Below are 11,307 nucleotides of genomic sequence, written 5' to 3'. Positions count from 1 at the left end.
AATCTTCGTACTAGATGAAGAACCCACATAAAGAACCAACTTCTCTTTCTTGATGGTTGATTCAAACGTAACAAGCTATTCACCAACTCCTCAAGGGTCGGCTCTATCTTGTTCATGTTGAAGTTCACCACAAAAGGATCAAATGAGCTAGGCAATGATAACAGCAACACGTCGGTGGTCAACTCCGAAGGCAAGATCAGATCCATGCCAACGAGTTTGTCCACGAGCCCAATCAACTTTAGGCCATGCTCATGAACCGAGGCCCCATCTCGCATGCGCAAAGTGATCAGCTCCTTGACGGTAGCATGCCTAAGAGGCCGTGTTTGCTCACCAAAGAGCTCCTTGAGATGCAAATGAATGTCAGCAGCACTCTTTGCATCCTCAAAACGCCTCTGCAGCTCATCATTCATAGAAGTCAGCATATAACACCTGGCTATCAAGTCATGGTCACACCATTCCTTGTAAGCCTGCAATTCCTCAGGAGTGCAGTCAGTTGGAGCCTCAACAGGGGGCGACTCAGTCAGTGTATATGCTACCCTTTCCGAATTCAAGACGATTTTTAGGTTTTTTAGCCAAGTGAGGTAATTAGGTCCAGTTAATATGTGTTTGTCGAGTATTACGGATATCGGATTGCGAATCGAAGACATTGTCAATTTGTACTGAAAAGCAAAAACAGATAAATGTTGATGACTATTTTAAAATATTTAGTAAGATATGAAGTTTGGACTTTTACTTCATAAATATTTGCTCCCACTGTTTTGACATTTTCACTACCCTCTAGTGAAAACGGGAAACTCCTTTCCTCAGTAGGTACGTAAGGTCCAATTAGCGAATTATGATCCCGAATAATATCAGCCAATCACAATTCCTAAAAGGTAGTTTCCAATTGCATCACAATGCAATCCTCTACGTAAACTTTTGTCTCACGTTTGATTAGGACCCAATAATATGACGTCGTTCATCTTCACGTGTCAAGCCTTACCCATCGATGTTGAAGCTTAATGGACGGTCGCCATGAGTTCCCCCAATAATATGAGCCGAAATCATGGGAGTTCCACGTAGTTCACATCACCATGTCAATGGATGTCACAGCTTTCCGGCACCCAAAGCTCCCCCAATAATATGAGCCGAGCCCCGAGTACGGGTAGCGGTCATCATGCACCCATTGTCGATGGAAGACAAGGAAATTATAAACAAATTTACAATTTCCCTTTTCGGGCTTGATATTAATTTTGAATCTTATTCAAAATGAGGGTTTTTAATTTTGAAAGGTCTCATCATTAATTTTATTTAAAAGCTCGCCATGTTTGATCGTATGTTTGTCGGATTCATGCAACTTTGTTATTATCATAATAATAACGCACATACTCATTATTTATAACATATCATGCATATATTATAAACAGTAAACAAAACAAGGATGATCAAAAGCCCCAATACTAACGGACCGTGTGAGCTAAACACGGGCCTAGGTCCAATCCTAGGGAAATGCATGGGATGCAAATGCAACTATTACATAAGCTTCCAATATTTACATGTCTTCGATCTTCATAATCATCATGGCCATCATCTTCCAATCTTGATCATCCACTATACTAATATTCACAAATAAATATTCATGGCAAATAGGGATACATCTCATGGGGTGGGAACGGGCCATAAATCAAGCCCACTTTAAATTTGATAATTATTACAATCATTCAACACAAAATATCCTAGCATACACCTAGCAAATTGGGCTTGGGCTTTTGATCATCCTTCATGCACAATATCACATATCATACACCATCAATTAATTATCACAATAATTAATTGATCCAATATTATATATCTTGATCCAATCACTAACCGCCACGATTATAAACTAAATTAACAAAGTATACAAACACCTTTGTCTACTTTTCAATTAATTTATTTATAACCGAATTTCTTATAAATCACCATTTACTATAAATATTTAAAGTCCAACTTAAAATATTTATTTCATGAGAAAATATTTGCAACTTTTGTAATTTTAAACTTAAGGGCCCAAAAACTCATTTTTCACCAAAAACATTTTGGCTCATTTAAAATTCACAAATATGTTAACCATCTAATGACCCAACAACATCAAGGCCCATGACACTTTGATTATCCAAAACACTTTTGGAAACCCTAGTCGTCATCACCGTTGCCGGAGCTCCGTCGCCGGATTCCAACCAACTTACCAAAAAAAAAATTTTTTTTTTTATTAAAAACATGGGGCTGTTCGGGCAGCCCCTTGGGCTGCCCTAGCTGACCGTTTCTGGCAGCCCCTCGGGCAGCCCAAGCTGCCCAAAATTCCCCCGAAACCGGCCTTGATTCGATGCAAAATTTTGTTCTCATGCGGTTAGAAATCGATCTCAACATAATATCTTGTAAATGCTACACAAAACCGCAACCATAGCTCGGATACCACTTGAAAGAGGATCGGTTACGGTGATCGGAAGCGCAACGGAAGTTTAAAAATCGAATTTTTACAAGAAATTTTCGGCCACCCTTTATAATGTGTAGCAAATACAATAAAACACAAAAATGACATTCATAGTGTGTTTAGAATTTTACCTATCAATCACAAGTATTGATGTATGGCTCCAACTAAAGTGTTTACACACCTTAGCTCTTCAATGGTAGAAACTATCTTCAAGCTTCCTTTGAGCACTCCTTGCTCAACTATTAAGCCCACCACCAACTAGGTAGATCCTCTCTTAATTTGCACTAGAAAATTAAGAGGATTTTTCAAGGAGAAGAATATTTCTTCCTCAACACTTGAAGAAGAAAAGAAGAGAAAAACTTGGAGAGAATTTTGAGGGAAATTTCGGCCATGCTTTGGTAACCCAAAAAGTAGTCTCCAACTCTTCACCTCCCATGCATGCATATATATTATATGGTTTTTAACAAATTAAAAACCCATGGACTTAATTTAATAATCTCAAACATTTTTGAGATTAATTAAAAATTACTTGAATTTACTCAAGTCCACTAGTTAAATAATTTATTTAAATTGAGCTCTACAAGACTCAATATGATTTAATTAATTCAACACTTGAATTAATTTAATTATTTGGACTCTACTAGGTCCACTAGTGTTTAATTAATTCAACACTTGAATTAATTTAATTTAGTCCATAATAATGTTTATGAAAATCACAATTTTCAAATACATTATTCATTTGGCCAACTTTTAATTTAGGAACACTTACATAAATTAAAATTCACATTTCTCTCATAGAAGTCATACTTATATTTTTCTTTACGCTTATAAACTCATTTATAAGTCGTTCAACACATTGAACTAATTTCTCCTTTATAGAAGTCATACTTCTAATTTTCCTCACGCTTATAAACTCCTTTATAAGCCGTTCAACACATTGAATTATTTCTCTTCTCAACGGGATCTAGAAAGCTAGTACTTGTGTGGCCCTCAATGGTTCATTGATACAAGTAGCCGTGGGTTCACATCTCCATGTGATTCGGACTAAACATGTCCTTATATGAGCATACCCCAATTGCTCCATTCTTACTTATCAACTCCTTGATAACAAGAACGTCAGAACTCAAGTCTGATAGTACCCAACCAATCATGTTAAACGCCTAGCAGTATCGCTTACATGATTCCCTAGGTATCAAATGATAGCGCCTGCAAGAACCATTCAATTATGGTTAGCGTACAGTACGGTCCCTTCAACTCATATATCCCGACCGATTCGACAACCATTGGTTTATCGAGAGTTTTCAATGAATCGATACTATGTGTCATGTCGTAGTTGCATCGATGGTGTAATCTATGAAACCCCTTTCATAATTACCACCATACTCTGATCAGAGATTTCAACCTACATACACATGAGAACACATAGGATATCCATACCCGAAGGTAAGCGGTGAATCCCCGACTACAATGCATCGAATCCTATATGTTTCGAATGAACACCCAACCTTGCCACCTGATGACCCCATGAGAGTTGGTAAACAAGTCAAAGTGTAATTCTAGCACATAGAGTCTCAATGTTGTCCCGGGTCATAAGGACTAATGGTGTACAACCATAAACCAGGACTTTTCCACTCGATAAGTGAGAACCATTTGGAAAGTCCTTTATGGAGGGTTGTTCAGTGCACTCTACCAGGAGCACCTATCTGCATGCTCGGACATCACAATGTCCCCTACCAATGAAACATGGTACTCACATCGCAGATACTAGTCTCGAACTCTAGCGGCCTATATCCTTCTTAGCGGCGGCTGAATCGACTAGGAACTGTTTAGAATATACAGTATTCCAAATATGAGTTTCATGATACTCATCATATGAGCATCTCATATTCTTTCTACTATATGTATATTCAAGGGCTTTATCTATGCAACTAGCATGGGTATACATATAAAGATTTGCCAAAACAATAATTTCAAATATTATTAAAATAAAGATTGCTTATACATAGAGTTTTATTGTGAACACTCGGCCAACACTTGGCTCGACGGGCACCTACTCTAACACATCTTATACTCTGACCAGAGATTTCACGCACTAATATTTCCTTATATCACATAGGATATCCACACCCATAGGTGAACGGTGAATTCCCGACTACAATGCCATGGTTTCTACACATGTTGCAATTACACCCAACATCGCCACCTTGAGACCATCGCGAAGTCGTAAACGAGTAAAAGCACAATCGCAGTATGTAAAGCCTAATTGTTGTCATGGGTCGAAAGGACTGATGATGTACTATCATAACCACAGAATTTTCCTTTCGATGAATGACAACCACTTGGAAAGTCCGAGGGAGGGTTGTTTAGTACAATTGTAATGCCCGAAAATCAGTCCACGTACACCGCATGTATGAAAATTATTAAATTGTTAAAATATTTTAATTAAATGATTTTGGATACATGAATGATATATTTTGAGTGACTAAATAATTAATTGTGTAATTTTGCTTGGTTTCATAATTTAAATATTTTCAGACGAATATCGGTATTGGCCAGAGACGGAGGACTGGAGACGATTAAGATGTTATAGATTTAAAAACTAAATTTTTATTGTTAGTTAAGAAAACATTTATTTTAAATAATTCATGAATTTTAGCATTTTTTTCATGTCAAATTTAAATCAATTAGTGGATCAAGGCATTTTTTGTAATTTATATGAGATTTTGGAAATAAGTATTTTTAATTCTTTTAAATTTGAGACCTAAGGATTTTATTGATCTTAATGGACCTAATTTATTAATTAAAAACTCAGCTTAATTAAGTCCATTAATTAAGTATTTAGAAAGCCATTTTTTTTTATTTTTGTTTTTAATATAATTAAGCCTAAACCCTAAACACACACACATCGAAACACACACACCCAATTTACGTGAATTGAAAGTGAATTGAAGGAGATGGCCGAATTTGGGGATTTTGGGCCAAGGGAATTTTCGATTTTTTTTCTCATTCATTCTTCGATTTTCTTTCTCGTTCTTCCTTCCAACAACAATCAATCTACCCCCTTGCATCCCAAGGTGGCTTTTTGGTGGGGTTTGACGAAAAAAAAAGGTATAAAAAGGGTAGAAATCGTCTTCCGTTCGTCACCAACGTTCAACTACTTCAGTATTCTTATTTCAAGCGTTTTAAACACAAATGCGCATTTTCAAACTTTCTTTATGCACCATTCAATCCATAATATTTCATTTATTTGTTTTTGTATGAAAAGTTCACAAGGATGATGGTTTTAAGTTTTATACATATGCATCTCATGTTTTTCAAAAATAAATCCCTGACATTTTTTAGAATTGTTGAAAGAAGGACGCAAAACAAGGAATTCAAGTGTAGAAATAAATGTTTATAAGTATTTTTTGAAGGATAAAATCAAAAGAGAGGCTGGATAGGGGCTGCACAGCACTGTGCGCCAAGAGGAAGGAGCGGGCGGCTTTTGGTTCCTACGGCTAATGGGGCTACATGGGGTCCTAGACATGGTCTTGAGGGATGTTTTAGGGTCCTAATAAGGTCTAGGAAGGGTTCGGTCAGGGCTTGGACAAGCTGGCATAGCGCTACGGCCGTGACTCCAAAAGTTTTACTTGTTGCCTTGTGTTGGGTGAGTGTGACGCTAGGGCTAAGGGGATGGTGTAAAAGGCTGGGCCAGGGGCTTGGGACATGCCTTAGTGTCCTGGTGAGGGGCTTCTGTGAGCCATGAGTCGAGCCAAATGCTGTGATAGCCGATGGTGCGCGAGGGAGCTGCTGCTGCGCAAGGGATGCGTGCGATGTGCTGCTGATGCGAGAAGTTTAGGGCTTAGGGCGTTATTTCTAAGTCTAAAAGGGGCTGATCATGGTCTTAGTTAGATCTAAGGAAGAGGTCTAGGGTTTGGTTCGGGGTCGTTTCGATCCGTGGTCCGTTTGGGATCATAATTTGTCCGAACGCGTCAAAATAAAGGCGAACTGGACCTGGGGTTAAATATTTTCTTCAAATTTCAATTTTTGCTTGAGTTTGGGAAGTTCCAGCAGTTTAAATTTGGTTTTGGGTGTTAATAAAGGTCTGGTATTGGGTTGGTATGAGTCGAAAGGGTAGTTTGGTCATTTGTTTGCCCGAAAACGCGAAAATGGGGGTAAACGAGTTATTCGGTGAGAGAATCGAGTCGTTTTTGAAACTTAAGTCCTAAGATGAAATTTCCAGAAAGTTTCAGGGTATTTTGGATATTTTTAAATTGTGGAATTGAGTCAATTTTGTTAGGACAATGTCTGGGGTAGTCCGTATAGAGTTGAAACGTAGGCACTCGGTTCGAGGAAAAGTCGAGGAAGTGCATGATTTCAAAAGTTGTATATTTTTTAAAGTTTCGTGCTTGCATGACAAATCTATTTTTAGTAAATATATTTCTACGCATGTGATTGTATAGTTATATACTTGCTATATCAGGTTTGAGCATGCTGAGTCATTAAACTCACTAGGTTTAAATGGTTGCAGGTGAGGATGATACTGAAAGAGACGCTGACGCTTGAGTGGGTTGGGCCCGATAGTACACTCCCGAGGGACTTTTACTTTCCGCACTACTAAATTTATATCTAAAGTTTTTAAGAAAAATTTTGAGGATCATTTTACAACAATTTTATGCTAGTTTTGAAGTTTTGACGTTGAATCCTTTTGGAGTTATCGTACGTTTTTACGAATAACGATTTATGGAGTTTTTATGCATTTCAGATTTTATGATGTGAAAATATTTTATAAATGCGATGGTTTCGAATTTTAAAGGAAAAAATTATTAAAAAAATAAAAATTTAGTAGTATTTTAAAGTTAAAAAGGAAGGGATGTTTCAACAATCATCATACGATTACCCATCTGCATGATTGGACATCTCTATGCCTTTACCATGAAAGAATTTAGAATATACATTGTTTACAATTGAGTTTCAAGATCGAATCACGATTCATTTGTATTAAAGTATAAACAAAGTCTTTATCTATGTTGATTGCATGAGTATACAAATAAAGTGAAGCAAAACCATGGAATATAAAATATATTAAAATAAAGACTGTTTATTACAACTGAGTCAATAAATTCCTTAATTAACCGTTGGCTTACAGGGTATCTATTCTAAACAGAAAAAATATATATGAAATAAGATATTTGCTCAAAAGTACGAAAATATTTGAAGATATATTAGAAAATAAAGCCGATATTTTATTAAAATATTGGAAAAAGGTGAGATTTCTATTTTATTTACTTCGGGAGCTTTGAAATTTATAGAATAATGAATAACAAACTAACTAAGAACGAGTGGTTGACTCATTGAACTTAACTAAGTAAATCAGAAATCAAAATGAATAAGAGAGATCATATTGTAAAAAACATAAAGTGGCAGTCTTGATGCATTATGGGCTGCAAACTCCAAGTTTTTTTCTCAGAAGCTCAAATTTATTTGCTGGAAGAGGTTTTGTGAATATATATCTGAAAGTTATCTTTAGATTTGAAATAAATCATGCTCACTTCTCATTCTTTTTTGTCGGTTCCCTTCCTGAAGCCGATCTAGCCATACCGAGTCCACATCCAAAAATCCGATCGGCCCCTAACCTGCCACGTTCCAAACCCAATTCCAGCACCTAGACACCTTCTCACGTGAATGAGGCTGCTGGAGAGGGGAGGGACGGCTGATGAGGGTAGGGTCAGGTTTAGGGTAGATTTGTGTAGTAATTAAACAGATCAAATATTAATGGGCCCTAACTTGGATTTAAAAAAGATTAAAAGTATTTTGAGCTCATTAAACTTAAAAATAGGCCCATCAAGCCCAAACACACTCCTGAAAAATATTTTGTTTTGGTACGTTTTTGAAAATATTGCCCGAACCTCAAAAAATCTTCTGAATCGTTAAAATTTGCGTACCGGTTAAAAATATGGTATGCGGGTAAAAATACCCAACAAAGCTCATTTCTTGAAAAATACATTTAAAATATCTTATATTAATTAATAAAAAATTAAACATGTGTAAAAATAATTCTTCTGATAATTCCCCGGTTTCCGTTCCTCGATCGAGCGCGAAATGCATCTAGAAATCTTAATGCGTGAACTTTTAAAATAATCGTGAAATGATTTCTATCATGCAATAATTATGCATTAAATGCATAAAAATAAATAAACACATATTTAAATAAAACCCTAGATTGCATGCATTCAGGTTACGTAAATTAAATTTCCTGGACCTTACAGTCACCCACAAAATCGTGCATCAATTTTAAAATAATCAAAAAAATAAACTCAAAAATAAAGCATAAAATCTCTAATAAAATCATCCTTGAAATCTTTTCTTTAAAATTTTAAATCTTAAAGTAATGCGGAAAATAAAGTCCCTCGGGAGTTTACTGCCAGACCCGATCCACTCAAGTGTCAGCTCCTCCCTCAAAATCATCCTCACCTACGACCATTTAAACATGTTGAGTCTAATGATTCAGTACGTTCTAAACATACGTAACAAATAATAGATATACAGGCACATGCAGTTATCAAAAAAATCTTTTAATAAAATAAACTGTAAAAACTTGTAATCATATATAAATCATTAAATCATAAAGTCTTTCATCATCGTATATCATTTTGCGTGAAGTTTGATATTTGAAAGTGACTATTCTTTATCATATCATCATGTGGTCAACTTATCAGCGCGAGGCGTCAGCAACTCTCGTCAATGGGTCGTGCACAAATATGAAAATACGATCATCAGGCTCCCATTGGGGGCCTTCTTCTATAAACGGGCTCCTTTTGGGGTCTTTTCCCTCATGATATCCACAATCATAACCTTTATATTACATTCAATTCGCATCCTTCAAAATATTATTCATTTCCTTTTATTTATAAAATATCGTATCCTTCAAAAATCGTAAAATAACATTTTTTTGAGAAAAACATACAGCCTTTGCATATATCATAAAAATATCATATTTTCATCATAAACATTTTAAAATATCATTTAGCGTGTATTATGATTCTTCGAGACACTGTCAGACCTTTCGAACTACCCGGGACGTAAAATGACCAATTTACCCCTAGACCTCGAACTTCCCAATTTTGATTGTTCTTACTTTTATTGACTCGAACCTATCCCGAACAATCATATAAGCTTAAATTAGACTTCTAATATTTTTCTTAGACGTAAACCCGAGCTTTCGATTTAATGACTTAATAACTAAACTGTAAAGCATTTTATACCCGAATAAATTCAAAACTTTATAGTTTCTTTCCAAATTTGAAACATGACTTATACGACCCTATCTTACCCCCGTGAGCCATGACCCAACCTACGTAGACCCGAACGCGGTTCGACCCTTGCACATAGCCTAAGTCGCACGCCTATCTTCCTTCAACCACAAGTCACGCTCCAATTTTTTTCCAAACCATCACCGAGCCATCTTGGGCCACCCATGCACCAGACCCTAGCCTACCCTCCTTGACCCTATCTGAACCACCTGAACCAACGCACCAGCCCTGCGCTGTCGCAACCAGCCGCGCGCCTCCTATGCGCGAGAAACCTAGTCTTGCGGCTGCTCCACCTGAGAACCCCCTAGATCCAGCACCTATGAAACCCTTTAGCCCTACTGGTCTCGACCTGCATAGGGTCTTCCCGATCCCTAGCCAGCCCTGATGCGGCCCTTCCCCTTATCCAAGCCACACGCCCCTTAACCCCATGAAAACCCTAGGTACACAAGCTTCTTCCCATGCACGACTCATTCTAGCCACTGTCCAGCCTTCATCGTGTCCTTACACGACCCTTTTATCGTCACTTAAATGCTTATATATGTTGTGTGTCCCTTAGAACATATAACATAATTCATATATGCATAAAACATTCGAAATTTTGAGAAATATACGTCTATACGTTAAACAATTTGAACTTAAACATTTTTTCATGCTAGAAAACATAAATCATGCATAATATAATTTGAATGATGCAAAAAGAATGTTTAGAAGCGTGTCTTTGCGTTTAAAATGCTCGCGGCGACGAACAACCTTGAATTTTTCCTTGAGGTTTTCGAAAATTTAGTGTGTGTGATTTTCAACCAATTGAACTCTTAGAACCCTAGGATTTTGATTTTATAATTTAGTATTTTAGCTGATTTAGGAGTTTAGAGTTTAGAGTTTTTAGGACTCTTGTTTTGAAATTAATTAGGGTCGTTAATCCTAGGTAGATTAGGCCCATTAAAGCCCATTAAATATAAAATAAGAGTTTACAAAATCGTTTTCAAGAATAATAACTTTCGGGTCCATAAAAATCTTTTGTTTGACTAAAATCGGTTTCCGGGAAAAAATAAGGTTCGACTCGTCAAATAATTTGGACTTTAGCATTTTTAGAAAATTTTCATCCTGTTTAATCATTTTGTCGACCCTTAAAATATTTATCAAAAAATATTTTCATCTTGCTCGTCATCGGTCTCCTTTCCCCGGCTTAATATCGAATATCCAGACAGAATCATCAATTTCATGACATGCAATTTAAACATTTAATCACATAAAATATATCATTTAAGTATTTAAAATCAATTAAATAAAATAAATAAGCAATTTAAACAATTTCCATACATGCGGTTTACGTGGACTGATTTTTGGACGTTACAAATCCTCCCCCCTTAAATAAAATTCCGTCCTCAAAATTATGACTTACCGAACAACTCCGAGTAGCAACTCCTCATCTTAGTCTCGGTCTCCCAAGTGGCTTCTTCCTCCGAGTGGTTCAGCCGCATGACTTTGACCATCTTTATCACCTTGTTTCGTAGCCTTCTCTCCAGTCTGTCCAAAATTTGAGTACGTCTCTCCTCATAAGAC

The sequence above is a fragment of the Primulina tabacum genome, chromosome 18 (genome assembly GCF_025594145.1).
Source record: "Primulina tabacum isolate GXHZ01 chromosome 18, ASM2559414v2, whole genome shotgun sequence".
Lineage (NCBI taxonomy): Eukaryota > Viridiplantae > Streptophyta > Magnoliopsida > Lamiales > Gesneriaceae > Primulina > Primulina tabacum.
Note: the sequence above shows the minus strand (reverse complement) of the source record.